Consider the following 23,957-nt stretch of genomic DNA (forward strand, 5'->3'; position numbering starts at 1 on the left):
GCAAGGAATTGGCTCCACATACCACTTCGTCTTCAACCTCACGATCTAGTTTAGGGACAACTTCACCTTTACAGTGTTTGTATGTGTGTCCAATTTGAGTCAATTTGATGTATTACAAATTAGAATTCATGTGATTTTGTTTATTATTTTGTGTTTAGTCTTAATAAATCATATTGTTATTTTGGACAGAACTTTCATTCTGTTAATCGGTAGAGCAACCCATCATTTCTCACTATGTTTATGAAACCTTCCTTTATTTAACTTATTTATCAAATTAAATTATTGCAGGTGCCAAACTCTTTTCTATTCCACTTGCAGGGTTGATTACAGTCAGTTCGCGTATATTTTTTAATCCTTGTGCAACAGCAAAAGTCGGAGTTAGAAAAGGGGGGGGCTTAGAGCTTCATTTACATATGTAGATGCTAGAATTTAGTGTTAAATACACTGCTAGCCCCGGCACCTCGCAATGTAGCGAGTCACGTTCTTCTTTGCAACTAGATTCGTTCACACAACCATGTGTAAAGAGAGTTGGACACAAGTAAAGATATGTACTGTATGCACACAATTCACGAAGACAGCGAAATATGGGTCTGCAGCTGATCTTGTTCAACCACGAAAATGCAGGAACTGACAGCAATGGCATAGCAAAATCTGAAACGGCATAGGATGTGGGTATCTGGGAGCGGTAAACGAGTGAGGTCAGAAGGTCACAAGAAAAACTGACAAATTTATTGCATCACAAAATAGTCTACACAAGGCAGATACTGGTAATTCGAACGCGTTTAATCTTTACATCACACACTTACTACAACTGCGTAAGGCCACAAAATATAAATTAAAAGTGCCACCGAAATAAGTGAAAGATTATGAATTTCCAAAATAATTTAAAGGTGCTAAAGATTCGATGAAAGAATGTCGCATCAAGAGCATTTAGAAGCGCCACCCAAAACAGGTGAAATACCGAGCACTTCCAAAAAAACTTAAATGCGCTAAGGATTCAATTAAAGGAGACTGAACAACAAAACTTTAAAGGTACCAATAATTAATCAACACAGTTCGAAGGCGCCTTTGAGTACTAAACGAAATATTTATTTTAAAGATACTGAGAATAATTCAAAATAGTTTATCATTGCAAAACCACCTAAAATCATCAAGGACCAACTTTATTCCAACCGGTTGTAAATTACAAAGCTTTGTTTATACCAAAACCCGCAGACATTACCGAGTGACGTGACGCAGTGGTCAGCACACTACACTCTCATTCTGGAGCACGATGGTTCAAACCCGCGTTCAGACATCCAGAATTGGGTTTTCCCCGATTGCCCTAAAAAGCTCCTGGCAAATGCCGGTATGTTGCCTTTCAAAGGGCACGCCGATTTCTTTCGACATCCATGACACAATGTATCCTTGTGCTTCGTCTCTAATGATCTCGATGCCGACGGGACGTTAAACCCAATCCTCCTCAGACAAAAACCGACGAACGGCAAGGCCTGATCATGAGAACCTTGCTCCAGCGACATCGGTCTCAACAGGCCAAATCGCAAATTTTTACACAGATGTGATAAAAGAAATAAGTTTCGAGCTCCAAACCAGACACACACACACAAGTACCTTAAAAACAATGACAAGTCATCTAAGGTAAAGAATCAGCTTTGAAACCTTCGCATCGCTAAATCGCATGAATAAATTTCGCAGTGAATAATTAGTTATTACAAGGCCCTTTCTTGCCACGCAGCACACTTATTAGAGAGAGCCAACTCAGGCGCTTTAAAGCGGACGCCGTTTATGGCGAAATTTCGTCTGATTCATTTAAATCACCCATGGCACACGTTAGATACCGGTGACACCCCCTTAGAACTTTGGATAAAGTTACACATCAGTGATGCGGCACTGAAGATTCACTCACCTTGGCCACATCTCTGTTATTCTCCCGTACAGCAGACACTACCTCACCGTTAACTCGTTGTGTGAGGGTAATAACGACCACGAAGCCTCCCAGCAGCAGCTTCATGGTGAAATAACCTTGCTTCGTTGCACTGAATAATTCGCACCAGCTCAGGAGATGGCCGGAAGGAAAACACAACTCTGCCTACGGCTACCCTTCACGCACGCACCTCTAAAGAGGACGCTGCCCTTCCACATCAACACTCTCCACTGTCCAGGACAACCTTCGCATGCTCCGGCTGCTAGCGAAGTGACCAGCACTCTCCGACCTAGCCCCACATTTCACTTAACGCGCTTGCGCATAGTCTCTCAATCGCCCGTCCAAAAGTAACATACTCTCGCGGCGTTCGAAGAACTCAACGCACCGCCACTGGCTTGACACAAAACATCGCTACGAACGTATCAAAAACATTTCACGTAGATCTTAAATCTAGTGGCTTCCACACCCACACTAGAGGACATTTCTCGGTCTTTCTGTAATCCTTCTAAATGGATTGTGGTTGTTTCCTACTAGACTGATTGAAGGAGAGTGATTTTTCCAATAACAGCAAGTGTTTTCCAGTTCTTCTTGGAAATAACAACTGAAAACCTCCAGCAGGTATCACAGCCTTCCAAAGAAGTGCTATAAGCGGGAATAAGAAATGACCTAAGGAAATGCCTGCGTTCTGCTTCCGAGGCTGCTTTGCTGAAAGGTATGGATGTTAAAACGATTTAGTGGAGTGGTTTTGGAACTTGCAAAATTGGGAGTCAGCTGTCACACTAGGATACACGTTTTGTGTGATCAGCCCCGGAGATTGTGTTTCGAAGAGTAATTCTGGGATCGGTGAAGAGCCCTCACGGCTGAAGGGATGAAGTCGTGAAATCTGTGGGGCTGAGATGAGATCCGTGCCCAACGACTGGAAAGTTGCACAGGTCACATCAATATTTAAGAAAGGTAGCAGGTAATCCACTAAATTACAGGCCCATATCGTTAACGTCGATATGCAGCAGGAATTTAGGACATATATTGTGTTCGAACATTATGAATTACCTCGAAGGAAACGGTCTATTGACACACAGTAGCCCGCATCTCGTGGCCGTGCGGTAGCGTTCTCGCTTCCCACGCCCGGGTTCCCGGGATCGATTCCCGGCGGGGTCAGGAATTTTCTCTGCCTCGTGATGGCTGGGTGTTGTGTGCTGTCCTTAGGTTAGTTAGGTTTAAGTAGTTCTAAGTTCTCGGGGACTGATGACCATAGATGTTAAGTCCCATAGTGCTCAGAACCATTTTTTTTTGACACACAGTCAACACGAGTTTAGAAAACATCGTTCTTGTGAAACACAACTAGCTCTTTATTTACATGAAGTGCTGAGAGCTATTGACAAGGGATTTGAGATCGATTCCGTATTCCTGGATTTCCGGAAGGCTTTTTACACTGTATCACACAAGCGGCTTCTAGTAAAATTGCATGCTTATGGAATATCGTCTCAGTTATGTGACTGGATTTTCGATTTCCTGTCAGAGAGGTCACAGTTCGTAGTAATTGACGGAAAGTCATCCAGTAAAAAAGAAGTGATTTATGGCGTTCCCCAAAGTAGTTTTATAGGCCCTTTGCTGTTCCTTATCTATATAAACGAATTGGGAGCAGCCGTCTTCGGTTGTTTGCAGATGACGCTGTCGTTTGTCGACTAATAAAGTCATCAGAAGATCAAAACACACACCAAAACGATTTAGAAAAAATATCTGAATGGTGCCAAAAGAGGCAGTTGACCATAAATAACGAAACGTGTGAGGTCATCCACATGAGTGCTAAAAGGAACTCAAACTTCGCTTACACGATAAATCAGTCTAATCTAAAAGCCGTAAATTGAACTAAATATCTAGGAATTGCAATTACGAACAACTTACATTGGAAAGAACACATTGAAAATGTTGTTGGGAAAGCTAACCAAAGGCTTAGAAAATGTAACAGACCTACTAAGGAGACTGCCTACACTACGCTTGTCCGTCCTCTTTTAGAATACTGTTGCGCGGTGTGGGAACCTTACCAGATACGACTGACGGAGTACATCGACAAAGTTCAAAGAAAGGCAGCACGTTTTGTATCATCGCGAAATACGGGAGAGATTGTCACAGAAATTATACAGGATTTGGTCTGGAAATCATTAAAAGAAAGGCGTTTTTCGTTGCGACGGAATCTTCTCACGAAATTCCAATCACCAACTTCCTCCTCCGAATGCGAAAATATTTTGTTGACACCGACCTACATAGGGCGGAACGATCACCACGATAAAATAAGGGAAATCAGAGCTCGTACGGAAAGATATAGGTGCTCATTCTTTCCGCGCGCTATACAAGATCGGAATAATAGAGAATTGTGAAGGTGTTTCGATGAACTCTCTGCCAGGCACTTAAATGTGATTTGCAGAGTATCCATATAGATGCAGATGTAGATGTAGATGCCATTAGCTGCCTGCAAGAGGGTTTAATGAATAAGGATCACTTTCTAAGGCCTAAGAAAGGAACTAAATTCCGCTTTATGTTGTGAAACCATGAGGAGAGTGTTATTGCGTGCGTCCTGCTTCTTTTGTTCCTAAAAACCAGATGGGGAAGATATAGTGACTATTCGTGGTGTTAGTCTTCCAGTCTTGCAGTAGGAAGTGAGAGTCTTCTGGAAGTGGCTGGGATGCTACGCTGTAAGAGTGGTCACAATTTCAAACTTTCGCGGGCCAAAACGAGACTGCCTGAGCTTATTCAGACCAAGTGTCTGTTCGAGAACTTCGTGCTCTTCACAGAAAACTGGGAGTGATGCTAAGGGTCTCCCAGTTGCGAATTTTAGGATTGAATGTCCAATTCCAGTATCGACGTCCAGAAAATATTGGTCGGAATCACAGGATTGGAACTGCTTTTAATTAATTTCTGGGACAGTGTTGTGCAGTGTTCCAGACAAAATTGAAAGTAATTAGAATTATATTAATACCGTCAGATGCTCACGGGCGTTGATATAGATCAACGGGGACAGGTGAAAATGTGTGCCCCGGCCGGGACTCGAACCCAGGATCTCCTGCTTACACGGCCTATCCAACTTTTTTATTTTTTTAATTTTAATAGGAACCGCTGCAGGAGCAAGACGACGAGTAGTCAGGGATCGACACCAGAAGCCTGGCCATCCCGCCGCCACGCCGAAGCAGCGTGTCCGAGGATCGAAGGATCAGGACGAGGATGTTGTGGGTTGGTCTATGTTGTTTTATTTATTTATTTCTTTAATTTTTATAACATTTTTAATTTTTTTATCATTACAAAAAAGATCCTACAACTGCCGTAGTCGAGCGTCCGAGTCGTCTCCTCGTCTGTTGGGAGGTGTTCCCCCCTATTCCGTCCGTAGAGGATCAATATGCTCGAGGATTCTGAGGATTCTTCTTCAGTTTCAGCGTCTCATACCCGGAACGCCCCAGCGAGCAAGAGCATCCGCAAGTAATGAACCTAAATAATTTGCGAAACGGGTTCTGTACTTCGGGTGGCGGCTGAAAGCTGCATGTGTCGTCATCAATAGGGACCAAAAGTCGAGTGTGCCTTTGGGAGCATCGAAAAATGTGTAGTAAAGGGCCATGCCTTTTAGCCAGTTAACGGCGTTCGTCCTGGTTGATGGAAAGTATACGCCGTCGGGGCGCAATATATCATCAGGGGAGATAGACTCCGGCAATCGCCGCAGGAGTAACGCCAGCATGCGCTGCGTCAGTAGCCAGCACTCGGTGGTCGCGGCACAAGTCAGACGGTGTGCATCCGAGTCAACGACTGAGCATGTCGGACACAAGGGGTCGTCCGTCAGATGAATGGAGTGTAGCCTCTGGCGAGTAGCGAACTTCCCATTCACGACCACGTACCACAGTGAACGCGCCGTCGTAGGTAAAAAAGGCGTGTGTACCGCTCGCCACATCGTGTTCCAGGCAACTTCAAGATGTCTGTGGGCGACCGTATTTATAGGTTGCTGCTGTTGATAGAGGCGATAGTAGTCTCTCGTGCCGGGCATCCGTGTCGTGGGAAGTTCTGACCGTAAGTAGCTGAAGTCAATCAAGAGCTCTCTGATGTGGGGGAGTGCCGGTGAAATGCGTCCTACAGAAACCGGGGGATGCAGAGAGTGTGGTGCCACTTACGCTATCAGGGTGCACGTGAGGGTGGCGTGGGCAGAGGTCCACGTGCGACGCACAGTGTTGAGATAAAGCGATCGCGCACGGTTATAGACATGAATTAAACCGATACCGTCCACCCGCTGCGGCAGTGTCAGGGTGGCGTATCGGACATTAAAAACAAAGCCGGCGCTTACGAAATGCCCATATGCTGCTTGAAATCCGTTGACCATTGTAGCCGTCAGTGGAAGGACGTGCGCAAAATAGTTCAGTTTTGAGACAAGATAGGTGTTGACATAACGTGTTCTGAGGAGCATAACCAAGCGACGCAATTTGTTGTCCTGCAGCAGAGCACGTGTCTGGTGTAGGAGCCGGCGGTACATAGACGCCGCCGTGCGGCGAACATTGCTATAGAACTGCACTCCTAAACACTTGAGTACGGGCACCTTGTCAAAGGGCACCGCCGTTGCGTGGGGAAGCCCCCCTCCGTCGAGCTGAGCCACCGAGGGCACATAGGATAGTGCGACTGCAGGGACTATCTCGCTCGCCTCCCGCGAGACCCACATTCTGTCCTTATATGTCCACACACTACATTCGTAGTGTCCCCCCCCCCCCCCGCCCAACACACTCATTACTTGTAAAATAAATTCTTCCCAGTCCCGTAAGAGTTCAGGGAATATGTGTGCATCCGTACAGAAGGAGGACGTCATGGCCGGTATCGTCAGAACTACACTCCTGGAAATGGAAAAAAGAACACATTGACACCGGTGTGTCAGACCCACCATACTTGCTCCGGACACTGCGAGAGGGCTGTACAAGCAATGATCACACGCACGGCACAGCGGACACACCAGGAACCGCGGTGTTGGCCGTCGAATGGCGCTAGCTGCGCAGCATTTGTGCACCGCCGCCGTCAGTGTCAGCCAGTTTGCCGTGGCATACGGAGCTCCATCGCAGTCTTTAACACTGGTAGCATGCCGCGACAGCGTGGACGTGAACCGTATGTGCAGTTGACGGACTTTGAGCGAGGGCGTATAGTGGGCATGCGGGAGGCCGGGTGGACGTACCGCCGAATTGCTCAACACGTGGGGCGTGAGGTCTCCACAGTACATCGATGTTGTCGCCAGTGGTCGGCGGAAGGTGCACGTGCCCATCGACCTGGGACCGGACCGCAGCGACGCACGGATGCACGCCAAGACCGTAGGATCCTACGCAGTACCGTAGGGGACCGCACCGCCACTTCCCAGCAAATTAGGGACACTGTTGCTCCTGGGGTATCGGCGAGGACCATTCGCAACCGTCTCCATGAAGCTGGGCTACGGTCCCGCACACCGTTAGGCCGTCTTCCGCTCACGCCCCAACATCGTGCAGCCCGCCTCCAGTGGTGTCGCGACAGGCGTGAATGGAGGGACGAATGGAGACGTGTCGTCTTCAGCGATGAGAGTCGCTTCTGCCTTGGTGCCAATGATGGTCGTATGCGTGTTTGGCGCCGTGCAGGTGAGCGCCACAATCAGGACTGCATACGACCGAGGCACACAGGGCCAACACCCGGCATCATGGTGTGGGGAGCGATCTCCTACACTGGCCGTACACCACTGGTGATCGTCGAGGGGACACTGGATAGTGCACGGTACATCCAAACCGTCATCGAACCCATCGTTCTACCATTCCTAGACCGGCAAGGGAACTTGCTGCTCCAACAGGACAATGCACGTCCGCATGTATCCCGTGCCACCCAACGTGCTCTAGAAGGTGTAAGTCAACTACCCTGGCCAGCAAGATCTCCGGATCTGTCCCCCATTGAGCATGTTTGGGACTGGATGAAGCGTCGTCTCACGCGGTCTGCACGTACAGCACGAACGCTGGTCCAACTGAGGCGCCAGGTGGAAATGGCATGGCAAGCCGTTCCACAGGACTACATCCAGCATCTCTACGATCGTCTCCATGGGAGAATAGCAGCCTGCATTGCTGCGAAAGGTGGATATACACTGTACTAGTGCCGACATTGTGCATGCTCTGTTGCCTGTGTCTATGTGCCTGTGGTTCTGTCAGTGTGATCATGTGATGTATCTGACCCCAGGAATGTGTCAATAAAGTTTCCCCTTCCTGGGACAATGAATTCACGGTGTTCTTATTTCAATTTCCAGGAGTGTATATACTTATATGGATCTGGTGTCTGTTCTTTCGGCCATGTTCGAAAGAACAGACACAATATCCATATAAGTATAAATTGAAAGTTGTCTGTGGGTTTCGCGTGTGTGTGTGTCTGTGTGTGTGTGTGTGTGTGTGTGTGTGTGTGTGTGAAGGGGGCGGGGGGGGGGTGTTTATAACTCCCGTGCTTCGGTATTGTTGTGGATGGAAAGTCGCCAGCGTTTTGATAAAAGCACGGGCACCTGCGACCCATAAAACTAGATCGTTCTGACTCCCTCTCTCTCTCTCTCTCTCTCTCTCTCTCTCTCAAAACGTAATTTAGTCCTGCAACTAGAGCATAAAATCACTCATTTTGTTAAGAGCAACGAGGTGCTCGGCTGCTAGGTGCGCTATTGGTGGTTCTGGCCCGCGATGCAGACGAGATACGGCCGGCGGGCTGGACTCGGTGCAGGGGGCATTAAGGCTCTCGCAGAACGCGTTGAGAGCGCCGTAAATCAATTAGACCGGGGGCGGCTGGCGCGGGTAGCCGCGGCTCACCCTGGCGGCGGGCTGTTTGCTCGCAGCCGAGCGCATTAACCTGGATACAGCTCTGGCAATTACGTGCTGTATCCCGCGCCAGCCGCGGCCCACCGCCGTAATTTTCCCCGGCGTTTTTGTGCGCCTTAATGGACGGGAGTACCTCGAGATTACAGCTCCAGATTAAACGAGAATGAATCATTCCACTAATATGAAAATAATGCGCAAAAGCCGTGAGTCGTTGTTGCGGTTCTTTGGTTTCGTATCTCGGAAATCGCGGGCGTGGCTTTCATGGTCGGTACGAATAGGTGCAGCCGTTGGCGTCTACAGGGGGAGAGAGAATCATTTGCCGCTTACCCCGGAAGGGCAAGACGCAGGGTGCACTGTCTGCGTAACAGATCGTGTTTTCACGTCTCGGCCACGCTCCGCGTAACGGCTTCAGCACAGAAAACGAGGAAGCAATCCATTTCTTTCTGCTTCATCCCTTCATAATTATTTAGGCATCATGTCATTAAGGAAAATTCTTCTGCCAAATTATGTAGTAGGTATGTTTTCTAGGCCCCTCGCCGGTTGCAAGTTAACTAGCTACCCACATGATCTACTAGCCGACTTTAATACACTACTGGCCATTAAAATTGTTACACCAAGAAGAAATGCAGATGATAAACGGGTATTCATTGGACAAATATATTATACTACAACCTACATGTGATTACATTTTCACGCAATTTGGGTGCATAGATCCTGAGAAATCAGTACCCAGAACAACCACGTCTGGCCGTAATAACGGCCTTGATACGCCTCGGCATTGAGTCAAACAGAGCTTCGATAGCGTGTACAGGTACAGCTGCCCATGCAGTTTCAACACGATTCCACAGTTCATCGAGAGTAGTGACTGGCGTATTGTGACGAGCCAGTTGCTCGGCCACCAATTGACCAGACGTTTTCTATTGGTTAGAGATCTGGAGAATGTGCTGGCCAGGGCAGCAGTCGAACATTTCCTGTATCGAGAAAGGCCCGTACAGGACCTGCAACATGCGGTCGTGCATTATCCTGCTGAAATGTAGGGTTTCGAAGGGATCGAATGAAGGGTAGAGCTACGGGTCGTAATACAACTGAAATGTTACGTCCACTGTTGAAAGTGCCGTCAATGCGAACAAGAGGTGACCGAAACGTGTAACTAGTGGCACCCCATACCATCACGCCGGTTGATCCAGTATGTCGATGACAAATACACGCTTCCAATGTGCATTCACCGCGATGTCGCCAAACACGGATGCGACCATCATGATGCTGTAAACAGAACCTGGAATTATCCGAAAAAATGAAGTTTTTCCATTCGTGCACCCAGGTTAGTCGTTGAGTACACCATCGCAGGCGCTCCTGTCTGTGATGCAGCGTCAAGGGTATTCGCAGCCATGGTCTCCGAGCTGATAGTCCATGCTGCTACAAAAGACGTCGAACTGTCCGTGCAGGTGGTTGTTGTCTTGCAAATGTCCCCATCTGTTGACTCAGGGACCGAGACGTGGCTGCACGATCCGTTACAGCCATGCGGAAAAGATGCCTGTCATCTCGACTGCTAGTGATACGATGCCGTTGGGATCCAGTACGGCGTTCCGTATTACCCTCCTGAACCCACCGATTCCATATTCTGCTAACAGTCGCTGGATCTCGACCAACGCGAGCAGCAATGTCGCGATTCGACAAACCGCAACCGCGACAGGCTACAATCCGACCTTTATCAAAGTCGGAAACGTGATGGTACGCATTTCTCCTCCTTACACGAGGCATCACAACAACGTTTCACCAGGCAACGCCGGTCAACTGCTGTTTGTGTATGAGAAATCGGTTGGAAACTTTCCTCATGTCAGCACGTTCTAGGTGCCGCCACCGGCGCCAACCTTGTGTGAATGCTCTTAAAAGCTAATCACTTGCATATCACAGCATCATGTTCCTGTCGGTTAAATTTCGAGTATGTAGCACGTCATCTACGTGGTGTAGCAATTTTAATGGCCAGTAGGTAATTGTACTGAAGGCAAACCGAAATGATCCAATTTATAGGGCTGAAAATAGATTACACGAAAGGAAATCGGATAAGGAGGAACTACGAAATTATTTGAAATCACAAAATGCATTATTAATTTGTAGTTACGAAGAAACGCAGCAGTTAAATAATTTATGGTTTCTTCTCAGAGCACTTAATCGGGATGAAATTTTATTTGTATGTTGAGATATTGAGTTACGAGGGCAGTTCAATAAGTAATGCAACACATTTTTTTTCTGAAACAGGGGTTGTTTTATTTAGCATTGAAATACACCAGGTTATTCCCCAATCTTTTAGCTACACAACACTATTTTTCAACGTAATATCCATTCAATGCTACAGCCTTACGCCACCTTGAAATGAGGGCCAGTATGCCTGCACGGTACCATTCCACTGGTCGATGTCGGAGCCAACGTCGTACTGCATCAATAACTTCTTCATCATCCGCGTAGTGCGTCCCACGGCTTGCGTCCTTCATTGGGCCAAACATATGGAAATCCGACGGTGCGAGATCGGGGTTGTAGGGTGCATGAGGAAGAACAGTCCACTGAAGTTTTGTGAGCTCCTCTCGGGTGCGAAGACTTGTGTGAGGTCTTGCGTTATCATGAAGAAGGAGAAGTTCGTTCTGATTTTTTGCCTACGAACACGCTGAAGTCGTTTCTTCAATTTCTGAAGAGTAGCACAATACACTTCAGAGTTGATCGTTTGACCATGGGGAAGGACATCGAACAGAATAACCCCTTCAGCGTCCCAGAAGACTGTAACCATGACTTTACCGGCTGAGGGTATGGCTTTAAACTTTTTCTTGGTAGGGGAGTGGGTGTGGCGCCACTCCATTATTGCCGTTTTGTTTCAGGTTCGAAGTGATGAACCCATGTTTCATCGCCTGTAACAATCTTTGACAAGAAATTGTCACCCTCAGCCACATGACGAGCAAGCAATTCCGCATAGATGGTTCTTCTTTGCTCTTTATGGTGTTCGGTTAGACAACGAGGGACCCAGTGGGAACAAACCTTTGAATATCTCAACTGGTGAACAATTGTGACAGCACTACCAACAGAGATGTCAAGTTGAGCACTGAGTTGTTTGAAGGTGATCCGTCGATCATCTCGAACGAGTGTGTTCGCACGCTCCGCCATTGCAGGAGTCACAGCTGTGCACGGCCGGCCCGCACGCGGGAGATCAGACAGTCTTGCTTGACCTTGCGGCGATGATGACACACGCTTTGCCCAACGACTCACCGTGCTTTTGTCCACTGCCAGATCACCGTAGACATTCTGCAAGCGCCTATGAATATCTGAGATGCCCTGGTTTTCCGCCAAAAGAAACTCGATCACTGCCCGTTGTTTGCAACGCACATCCGTTACAGACGCCATTTTAACAGCTCCGTACAGCGCTGCCACCTGTCGGAAGTCAATGAAACTATACGAGACGAAGCGGGAATGTTTGAAAATATTCCACAAGAAATTTCCGGTTTTTTCAACCAAAATTGGCCGAGAAAAAAAAGGTGTTGCATTACTTATTGAACTGCCCTCGTATATTGCACAAATATTTATCGAGCAGCTTAGTGAAGACTGCTGTAGCCCCCCAGAAAAAGGTTTTAGTTTGTTGTCAGCCACTGCACGATTAGCCGGCCATTCTGGACAGAGGCTGGGGCACTTCATCTGCAGGAGGACTCTTGGAAATGTGTCTGCGAGCGGGCTACCATCCATCGGTTTCTTGATGCAGAGCATGTCTGTCGGTGAGTAACCGTCTGTGGACAAAGATGCATGCCAACATCATGAATATCTCTTCAGATCAGCAGCGAATACATCAGACAGAAAATTGTCTTTTCATCTTCTCTGTGCTGTTAATCATCCAGTCTCGCCACTTCTGGGCGTCCTGGGACACCACTTTTCGTCCATTTTATACTACTGGTCAGACGTAATATGTTATTCTGCCGATGGTGGATGTCGTTACTGCTCTTATCAAATTCGTACTTCCTGCTTATTGATCGTCCAATATATCCCACGTCGAGAGTTCGTTAGGCTTCACCTGGACATCTAAAAAAGCGAACACTAGGCCACTGGATCACAACCTTTCTGAGACTGTCACTCACAACGAAATTAGATCTCAGTCAGTACTATCAACGAGCAACGGCCTTGCCGCAGTGGATACACCGGTTCCCGTGAGATCACCGAAGTTAAGCGCTGTCGGGCGTGGCCGGCACTTGGATGGGTGACCATACAGCCGCCATGCGCTGTTGCCATTTTTCGGCGTGCACTCAGCCTCGTGATGCCAATTGAGGAGCTACTCGACCGGAATAGTAGCGGCTTCGGTCAAGAATACCATCATAACGAGCGGGAGAGCGGTGTGCTGACCCCATGCCCCTCCTATCCGTATCCTCCCCTGAGGATGACACGGCGTAGCCTGAAGATGGAGTGCTTTCAATACTGTCAACAAAATTTAGAACCTACCTCTGAGTTTTCACCGTAGCACGCTTCTATAAAATCGCCTTGACTTACGACCCGCCTCACTTCGAATAAAGTACACGAACTTTGGATAGCTGTTTTCGTCATCCTCACCAGGAGTTAAAATCACAGACTGCTGGGGTTGGAACGGTGTTCTGCTTATATGAGAGCGATAGCAGCGTCTGGAACCCTCCAGAGAGCTGCGTAGTGACGCGTATGGCCGGCCGTGGTGTCCGTGCGGTTCTAGGCGCTGCAGTCCGGAACCACGGGAATGCTACGGTTGCTGGTTGGAATCCTGCCTGGGGCATGCATGTGTGTGATGTCCGTAGGTTAGTTAGGTTTAAGTAGTTCTAAGTTCTAGGGGACTGATGACCTCAGATGTTAAGTCCCATAGTGGTCAGAGCCATTTGAACCATTTTTTTGACGCGTATGCGGAAGGCGAGTTGGACAGCTCACAGAAGCTGCAGTCAAATGGTTCAAATGGCTCTGAGCACTATGGGACTTAACTTCTGAGGTCATCAGTCCCCTAGAACTTAGAACTACTTAAACCTAACTAACCTAAGGACATCCCACACATCCATGCCCTTGGCAGGATTCGAACCTGCGACCGTAGCGGTCGCGTGGTTCCAGATTGTAGCGCCTAGAACCGCTCGGCCACCCTGGCCGGCAAGCTGCAGTCAGCCGCGGGACGCGGTGAACTCAGGTGTGGCGAGGAGCTGGCGCCATGTTTAAATTGTCGCTCCCGTCTTCCTACAAGCAACAAGCATATGTCTTCGCTTTCGCTCGATACTTAGTAGGACATGAAGCGGGCTTTAGATATCGAACGAAAGCAAAGACAGATGCTTGTTGCTTGTAGGGAGACAGCAGCTGTAATTTCAAACGTGGCGTCGCCCTTCCCGCCCCCTCCTCGCCCCCTTTCCCCCCCCCCCTCCCCCCGCAACCCCGTCTTCCTCACCGCGTGACTTCATTCGTTTCCGCGTCTGATCGGAGCTGCAGCTGTCAAATTCGCCTTCCGTGCGTGCGTCACATCGGCCCTCTCTGGAAAATTGCAGACAGACATAAGGAAATACCGAGCCAGCCCCGGCAATCAGTGATTTTAACTCCTGATAACGATGGCAGAGATAGCTGTGGAAAGCTCGAGTATTTTATTCGAAGTGACGCCGCTCGTAAGCCAAGAAGACATTGAAATATTAATACTCGTAATTTTAATATCATAAATAATAGATAATGTTTACTTAAAATTCAAATAATTGAAACTCCCATGGAATGAACATTTCTTACATCAAGAAATAAGAAGTCAGTAAGAGAGTTGGTTATTTCTGTACTAGATTTAATTTCAGCCACTGATTATCATAAGCCATACTCGGAGTTAATTCGATTTCTAGTGCCCATTTTCATAGCTTCTGCTGCCACATATTCACGTTCACATATAAAATTTATGCTACATGTAATCGATTTTCATTGAAATTTTTTTCTGTTTTATCTTAATCTTTTTGTGTGTTGTCTTTATGGGATCTGATACTTTACCTCAGTACAAATAAATGAAACTCTTTAATAAATCAACGCCTTGTTCATTAAGAGATGTCTTAGGATATTAAAATAAAATTTACGTGGAACATAGAATCTGGGAACGCACAACGCAGTTCTGCAACTGGAGAAGAGCAACGCAATGAAAATATGACTCTTTGGAACATATAAAATACATTGCAGAAAAACAGACGTTTTTTGTTTACAAATAGAATACTGAAATTTCTGTATATCTTTTTATTAATAAAAACACTCCTTTTTCTCTCTGCAGTGTATTTTATTTGTTCCAGACGCATTTCGCCTTTTACTTTTAAGTCGTCCTCAGTGGAATCTAGAATGATACAGTTTTGTTTTGAAATGGGATACTTGTTGATTATAAAACAGTTCATGTCTCATTTTTTATGTAAAAAAAGTGATTACTTACAGCTATTCTCGTTTTTGGTTGGCATCTGTGTTTCTTCTCGTTTGGTCACGTGCTGGAGGTTGCACTACACCTTCACTTACGAAACATATGCACGTTTTCAGGTTACGAACTTTTTCCTTCACAGTTTTAATGTCTTTTGCGCTAATTACTGTGAAGCAATATTATTCTTCTGTCACTATCTGTACATATTTTACCGAAACCTGTGATTTAAAGTCGTAACTGTTGTGCGTTCACTTGATGTCTCTATTTGGTTTGTATATGTACGTGTTGCCAGCCCAGCGAAGTTTATGCTGAAAACTAACGTCTGGTCATTTCTGTACTCCTTATGCATATGTGTCTGTGTGTGTGTGTGAGAGAGAGAGAGAGATAAAGGGGGAGGGGGAGGGAGAGGGAGAGAGAGTCGTCTCCTGAGTCCATTGAGGCAACCTTGCAGCAAAGGAATTTGTTGCGCATGCGTCATGACCTATGAGAGTACTTACAAGTCTCAGACAAGAAAGCTGAATGATTTCAATGTGCAGTGAAAGAAATATTCTAAGTTGTAAAACGGAGACTAGAGTTTGTTGTTTGTTGTTGTGGTCTTCAGTTCAGACAGCAGTAAAGGATAGGACAGGAGTGGCAGTCTTGTGTCTCTCTTAGATAGGTCTGGATTGTTGTTGATTCACGTGGAAGTCATACCACATGTTTGGTCGCTGCCTTGCTATGTTGTTGTTGTGGTCTTCAGTCCTGAGACTGGTTTGATGCAGCTCTCCATGGTACTCTATCTTGTGCAAGATTCTTCATCTCCCAGTACCTACTGCAGCCTACATTCTTCTGAATCTGTTTCGTGTATTCATCTGTTGGTCTCCCTCTACGATTTTTACCCTCCGCGCTGCCCTACAATACTAAATTGGTGACCCCTTGATGCCTCACAATATGTCCTACCAACCGATTCCTTCTTCTAGTCAAGTTCTGCCACAAATTTCTCTTCTCCCCAATTCTATTCAATACTTCCTCGTTAGTTATGTGATCTAAACATCTAATTTTCAGCATTTCTCTGTAGCACCACATTTCGAAAGCTTCTATTCTCTCTTGTCCAAACTCTTTATCGTCCATGTTTCACTTCCATACATGGCTACATTCCATACAAATACTTTCAGAAACGACTTCCTGACACTTAAATCTATACTAGATGTTAACAAATTTCTCTTCTTCAGAAACGCTTTCCTTGCTATTGCCAGTCTACATTTTATATCCTCTCTACTTCGACCATCATCAGTTATTTTGCTCCCCAAGTAGCAAAACTCATTTACTGCTTTAAGCGTCTCATTTCCTAATCTAATTCCCTCAGCATCGCCCGATTTAATTCGACTACATTCCATTATCATAGTTTTGTTTTTGTTGATATTCATCTTATATCCTCCTTTCAAGACACTGTCCATTCCGTTCAGCTGCTCTTCCAGGTCCTTTGCTGTCTCTGATAGAAATGTCATCGGCGAACCTCGAAGTTTTTATTTCTTCTCCATGGATTTTAATACCTACTCCGAATTTTTATTTTGTTTCCTTTACTTCTTGCTCAATATATAAATTGAATAACATCAGGGAGAGGCTACAACCCTGTCTCATTCCCTTCCCAATCACTGCTTTCCTTTCATACCCCTCGACTCTTATAACTGCCATCTGATTTCTGTACAAATTGTAAATAGCCTTTCGCTCCCTGTATTTTACCCCTGACACCTTCAGAATTTGAATGAGAGTATTCCAGTCAATATTGCCAAAAGCTTTCTCTAAGTCTGTAAATGGTAGATACGTAGGTTTGCCTTTCCTAAATCTATTTTCTAAGATTAGTCGTAGGGTCAGTATTGCCTCACGTGCTCCAACATTTCTACGGAATCCAAACTGATCTTCCCCGAGGTCGGCTTCTACCAGTTTTTCCATTCGTCTTTACAGAATTCGTGTTAGTATTTTGCAGCCGTGGCTTATTAAACTGATTGTTCGGTAATTTTCACATCTGTCAACACCTGCTTTCTTTGTGTCTTTGGTAAAAAGCTTCGAAAGCATCAAAAACTTCAGTTTCATTTTCAGTGTGTACACTCCTGGAAATGGAAAAAAGAACACATTGACACCGGTGTGTCAGACCCACCATACTTGCTCCGGACACTGCGAGAGGGCTGTACAAGCAATGATCACACGCACGGCACAGCGGACACACCAGGAACCGCGGTGTTGGCCGTCGAATGGCGCTAGCTGCGCAGCATTTGTGCACCGCCGCCGTCAGTGTCAGCCAGTTTGCCGTGGCATACGGAGCTCCATCGCAGTCTTTAACATTGGTAGCATGTCGCGACAGCGTGGACGTGAACCGTATGTGCAGTTGACGGACTTTGAGCGAGGGCGTATAGTGGGCATGCGGGAGGCCGGGTGGACGTACCGCCGAATTGCTCAACACGTGGGGCGTGAGGTCTCCACAGTACATCGATGTTGTCGCCAGTGGTCGGCGGAAGGTGCACGTGCCCGTCGACCTGGGACCGGACCGCAGCGACGCACGGATGCACGCCAAGACCGTAGGATCCTACGCAGTGCCGTAGGGGACCGCACCGCCACTTCCCAGCAAATTAGGGACACTGTTGCTCCTGGGGTATCGGCGAGGACCATTCGCAACCGTCTCCATGAAGCTGGGCTACGGTCCCGCACACCGTTAGGCCGTCTTCCGCTCACGCCCCAACATCGTGCAGCCCGCCTCCAGTGGTGTCGCGACAGGCGTGAATGGAGGGACGAATGGAGACGTGTCGTCTTCAGCGATGAGAGTCGCTTCTGCCTTGGTGCCAATGATGGTCGTATGCGTGTTTGGCGCCGTGCAGGTGAGCGCCACAATCAGGACTGCATACGACCGAGGCACACAGGGCCAACACCCGGCATCATGGTGTGGGGAGCGATCTCCTACACTGGCCGTACACCACTGGTGATCGTCGAGGGGACACTGAATAGTGCACGGTACATCCAAACCGTCATCGAACCCATCGTTCTACCATTCCTAGACCGGCAAGGGAACTGGCTGTTCCAACAGGACAATGCACGTCCGCATGTATCCCGTGCCACCCAACGTGCTCTAGAAGGTGTAAGTCAACTACCCTGGCCAGCAAGATCTCCGGATCTGTCCCCCATTGAGCATGTTTGGGACTGGATGAAGCGTCGTCTCACGCGGTCTGCGCGTCCAGCACGAACGCTGGTCCAACTGAGGCGCCAGGTGGAAATGGCATGGCAAGCCGTTCCACAGGACTACATCCAGCATCTCTACGATCGTCTCCATGGGAGAATAGCAGCCTGCATTGCTGCGAAAGGTGGATATACACTGTACTAGTGCCGACATTGTGCATGCTCTGTTGCCTGTGTCTATGTTCCTGTGGTTCTGTCAGTGTGATCATGTGATGTATCTGACCCCAGGAATGTGTCAATAAAGTTTCCCCGTCCTGGGACAATGAATTCACGGTGTTTTTATTTCAATTTCCAGGAGTGTATTAGCACTGAGACAGGGTTTCTCAGTGTGGCAAGCACTGAACAGCCCAGGTTCTCAGAACGAGCAATACAGCAAGACTTGTTGGCAATTACTAAGCCAGACGTAGAAGGACTGGGATGAAGATTCCTGTGCGGCCTACTGTGTCTGGTGTCCTGCCACGACGAGCTCACACTAAAAGCACATATAAGAGGATGAGTAATGCAGCGAGATGCCACATCACTCCCTCCAAAAATCATGGGATTTTGCAGGAAGGAAATTTGGCACATGATGACTTTATGGCTACCCTGCCACAAGAAGACCGCGTACAACAAGGCAGGCGTCACAGAAAATAGATACCTGAGGATCCAGCGGACTTGGAGATTGAACCCTAGCCTCAGGTCTGTATTACTCGTATTTCCTTCTTTATAGAAGGGTTTTTTGATATGCAAATTTTCTGCACTTCGCAAATGTTTCTTTTGTGAATTTAATAAAAGTATTTAATTAAAGAGTTAATTATTTCGTATTTTATAGTCTCACATCGTTGCAGTTAAATTTAGTGTGATGCTTCGAAACTAAGTAATCCATCGAATTTAATTCCTCGAGTTTACATTTAAAAACTCAGTCTCAACTTTCGCGAAAGTTATCGATATAGATTCTCCCACTCTTAGATCGAATCGTGCACTTAGCTGCAAATAAAGAACAATGTGCTTGCGATGAAGCAATTTGTAGCTCGTGATCTAGGTCAGTCGTGGGTCTGCTCGTATAGACCGCAGTATTAAAAGTTCCAAGAAGACCAGTAATCTTGCGGTATATTTCAGTAGAGACGGTATTTGTATCTGTAAAGTTACCACGTTTATTGTATTTCAGTTACTTATGGATGGCTGTAAGCTCACGAGTACACAGATGGTTAGAGCACAGAAGTGAGCGTGACTGTCTCGCGCTAAATGAAAATCCCCGCCAAAACAAATAGCGATCATTGGCTTTAAACTGAGATAGAAATTTCTGAGAAAGTACAAGGGACACTCAAATGAGAGTGAGAGACACGGAAAAATGTAAGTAAATTGTTTATTATTTCAAAGGTAATCGCAATAATTGCCAATACATTTACTCCATAGTGAGACAAGAAGGTATGTGCCTTCAGGGAAAATGTTTGCACTTTCCAACGGGACCATGATTCTGCCCGGACGTGCACCTCTGCGTCCGGAGCAAATTGGCGACCACGAATGTCTTTCTTCAGGCTCCACAAAATATGGAAACCGCATGGGGACTGGATGGAGGATGTGTAAGGCCCCTAGGAAACTTTGTGCACGGTACGCTAAACAACCCTGGCAACAAGTGGGCCCGCGGAACTTCTGTCTCGTAGCCAAAAAAACAGGCACGCCAGCTCTGAGTAAGTCATGAGGACCTCTTTCTTTGACTGCAAGGACCCACTCCTCATTGACTTTCTGGAATACCGCGCCACAATTAGCGCACGGTCTTATGCGGACACTTTGCAGAAACTGAAGCACGCCATTACGTCCAAACGCTCAGGAATGTTGACAGATGCTATCATTCTGCTGCAGGATTACATCCGCCATATGTTGCCAAGATTGCTTCGATTACGCTGCAGATCTTTTGCCGTGAAACCCTTCACATGCTACGTACAGTCCTGATATCTCCTCATGTGATCCCGTATTTTTTAATATCTGAAGAATGACTTGCTTCGGTACACGCCTGGAACCATCATGTTTCCGTTGGTACCCGCAAACATTTTTCCATGACTGTCTGTCTAGTCTCACTGCGTGACAAACATATTAACAAAAAAATGGTTCAAATGGCTCTGAGCACTATGGGACTTAACATCTGTGGTCATCAGTCCCCTAGAACTTAGAACTACTTAAACCTAACTAACCTAAGGACATCACACACATCCATACCCGAGGCAGGATTCGAACCTACGACCGTAGCGGTCACGCGGTTCCAGACTGAAGTGCCTAGAACCGCACGGCCACAACGGCCGGCAAACACATTAACAGTTATCGCGATTACTTGTTAAGTAATAAACAGTCTACTTACTTTTTTTCCATCTGTCTCGTTTTCATTTGACTGTCCCTTACACAACCGGAGCACAGAAGTGTATGGAATGGAATCATGGACGGCGAGAAAATTGTATTTTTTTTTACGCGGCCTGCCACGAATTTCTCCCCTGTGCCAACGTCTTCATCTCAGAGTAGCACTTGCAAACTACGTCCCCTATTTCTTGCTGGATGTATTCCAATCTCTGTCTTCCTCTACAGTTTTTTCCTCTGCAGCTTGCTCTACTACCACGGAAGTTACTCCCTAATGTCTTAACAAATGTCTTACCATCCCGTCCGTTCTCCTTGTTAGTGTTTTCCACGTAATCCTTTCCTCTACGATTCTTCGCATAACCTCCTCATTCCTTATCTTATCAGTCGACCTAATTTTCAACATTCATCTGTAGCACCACATATCATACGCTTCGATTCTCTTCTGTTCCGGTTTTCCCACAATCCATGTTTCACTACCATACAATGCTGCGCTTTAAACGTACTCGTACATTCTTAGAAATACATTCCTCGAATAAAGGCCTATTTTTGATACTAGTAAACTTCTCTTGGCCGCAGGAATGCCCTTTTTTCCAGTGCTGGTTTGCTTTTGATGTCCTGTAGTCGCCTGTAGTCACACTTTTGCACTGCATGTAGTGTGATCTGTTGCCCTCAATGTCCTCATTTTTAGGTAGGATATAGCAGGGCAGCGGCTCAACATGTGGTATGACTTCCACGTGAATCAACAACAATCCAAACCTATCTAAGAGAGACACAGGACTGCCTCTCCTGTTCTATCCTTTACTGCATTGCCCTGTCCACATCCCAAGCATCAGAACTGAGTTCGATCCCCTATATCCCCATTTGTTATAGAACAAAAAGGATCATGTAGCCGCGTGGTGTAACTCTAAGGACGAGTAGTGGGTCCAGTACCAACTGCGGGAAGAGTATGCTCAATGGATGTCTCTACAGTTCTCCCGTCCAGTGAGACCATACACAGAGGAAAACTTACAACAACTAGTGGGCACTTAAACACAAATCTTTGGATTTGTACTGTTGTCATTTAACCTCTTCATGACCAAATAATTTTATTATTTTTCGTCCATCAGTGTCTTCTGGCTGTTTTTATGCGACCCACCACATTTACCTCTCCTCTACCAGCCCCTTCATCTCATCGTAGTCCAACATGTACATTTGTATCTACTTGATTACTCTGCATTTTACAGTTATATGTTTGACATATCTTCTGAAGGTGGCAGGGGTAAAATACACGGAGCGAAAGGCTATTTACAATTCGTACAGAAACCAGATGGCAGTTATAAGAGTCGAGGGGTATGAAAGGGAAGCAGTGGTTGGGAATGGAGTGAGACAGGGTTGTAGCCTCTCCCCAATGTTATTTAATCTGTATATTGAGCAAGCAGTAAAGGAAACAAAATAAAAATTCGGAGTAGGAATTAAAATCCATGGAGAAGGAATAAAAACTTTGAGGTTCGCCGATGACATTGTAATTCTGTCAGAGACAGCAAGGGACCTGGAAGAGCAGCTGAACGGAATGGACAGTGTCTTGAAAGGTGGATATAATATGAACATCAACAAAAGCCATACGAGGATAATGGAATGTAGTCGAATTAAATCGGGTGATGCTGCGGGATTTAGATTAGGAAATGAAACGCTTAAAGTAGTAAATGAGTTTCGCTATTTGGGGAGCAAAATAACTCATGATGGTCAAAGTAGAGAGGATATAAAATGAAGACTGGCAATGGCAAGGAAAGCGTTTCTGAACAAGAGAAATTTAACATCGAGTGTAGATTTAAGTGTCAGGAAGTCGTTTCTGAAAGTATTTGTATGGAGTGTGGGCATGTATGGAATTGAAACGTTGACAATAAATGGTTTAGACAAGAAGAGAATAGTAGCTGTCGAAATGTGGTGCTACAGAAGAATGCTGAAGATTACATGGGTAGATCACGTACCTAATGAGGAGGTAGTGAAGAGAATTGAAGAGAAGAGAAATTTGTGGCACAACTTGACTAGAAGAAGGGATCGGTTGGTAGGGCGTATTCTGAGGCATCAAGGGATCACCAATTTAATATTGGAGGGCAGCGTGGAGGGTAAAAATCGTAGAGGGAGACCAAGAGATGAATACACTAAACAGATTCATAAGGATGTAGGTTGCAGTACGTACTGGGAGATGAAGAAGCTTGCACGGGATAGAGTAGCATGGAGAGCTGCATCAAACCAGTCTCAGGACTGAAGACCACAACAACAACAACATGTTTGACAGAGGGTTAATAGAAGCATTTCAGATTATATCTCTGCCGCTCGACTCATGAATAGAATGTAAGAAGAAATGAACACCTAAATCTTTCCGTGTGAAGTCCGATTTGTCTTATTCTTGCAGGATTTCTTCCTCTGTAGGTGGGAGTCAACGAAATCTTTCTTAATATGCTCTCCATTGTTTTATCGTCAAGTGGGAGATTTTACACTCCTGGAAATTGAAATAAGAACACCGTGAATTCATTGTCCCAGGAAGGGGAAACTTTATTGACACATTCCTGGGGTCAGATACATCACATGATCACACTGACAGAACCACAGGCACATAGACACAGGCAACAGAGCATACACAATGTCGGCACTAGTACAGTGTATATCCACCTTTCGCAGCAATGCAGGCTGCTATTCTCCCATGGAGACGATCGTAGAGATGCTGGATGTAGTCCTGTGGAACGGCTTGCCATGCCATTTCCACCTGGCGCCTCAGTTGGACCAGCGTTCGTGCTGGACGTGCAGACCGCGTGAGACGACGCTTCATCCAGTCCCAAACATGCTCAATGGGGGACAGATCCGGAGATCTTGCTGGCCAGGGTGGTTGACTTACACCTTCTAGAGCACGTTGGGTGGCACGGGATACATGCGGACGTGCATTGTCCTGTTGGAACAGCAAGTTCCCTTGCCGGTCTAGGAATGGTAGGACGATGGGTTCGATGACGGTTTGGATGTACCGTGCACTATTCAGTGTCCCCTCGACGATCACCAGTGGTGTACGGCCAGTGTAGGAGATCGCTCCCCACACCATGATGCCGGGTGTTGGCCCTGTGTGCCTCGGTCGTATGCAGTCCTGATTGTGGCGCTCACCTGCACGGCGCCAAACACGCATACGACCATCATTGGCACCAAGGCAGAAGCGACTCTCATCGCTGAAGACGACACGTCTCCATTCGTCCCTCCATTCACGCCTGTCGCGACACCACTGGAGGCGGGCTGCACGATGTTGGGGCGTGAG

Source organism: Schistocerca nitens, chromosome 2, assembly GCF_023898315.1.
Source record: "Schistocerca nitens isolate TAMUIC-IGC-003100 chromosome 2, iqSchNite1.1, whole genome shotgun sequence".
Lineage (NCBI taxonomy): Eukaryota > Metazoa > Arthropoda > Insecta > Orthoptera > Acrididae > Schistocerca > Schistocerca nitens.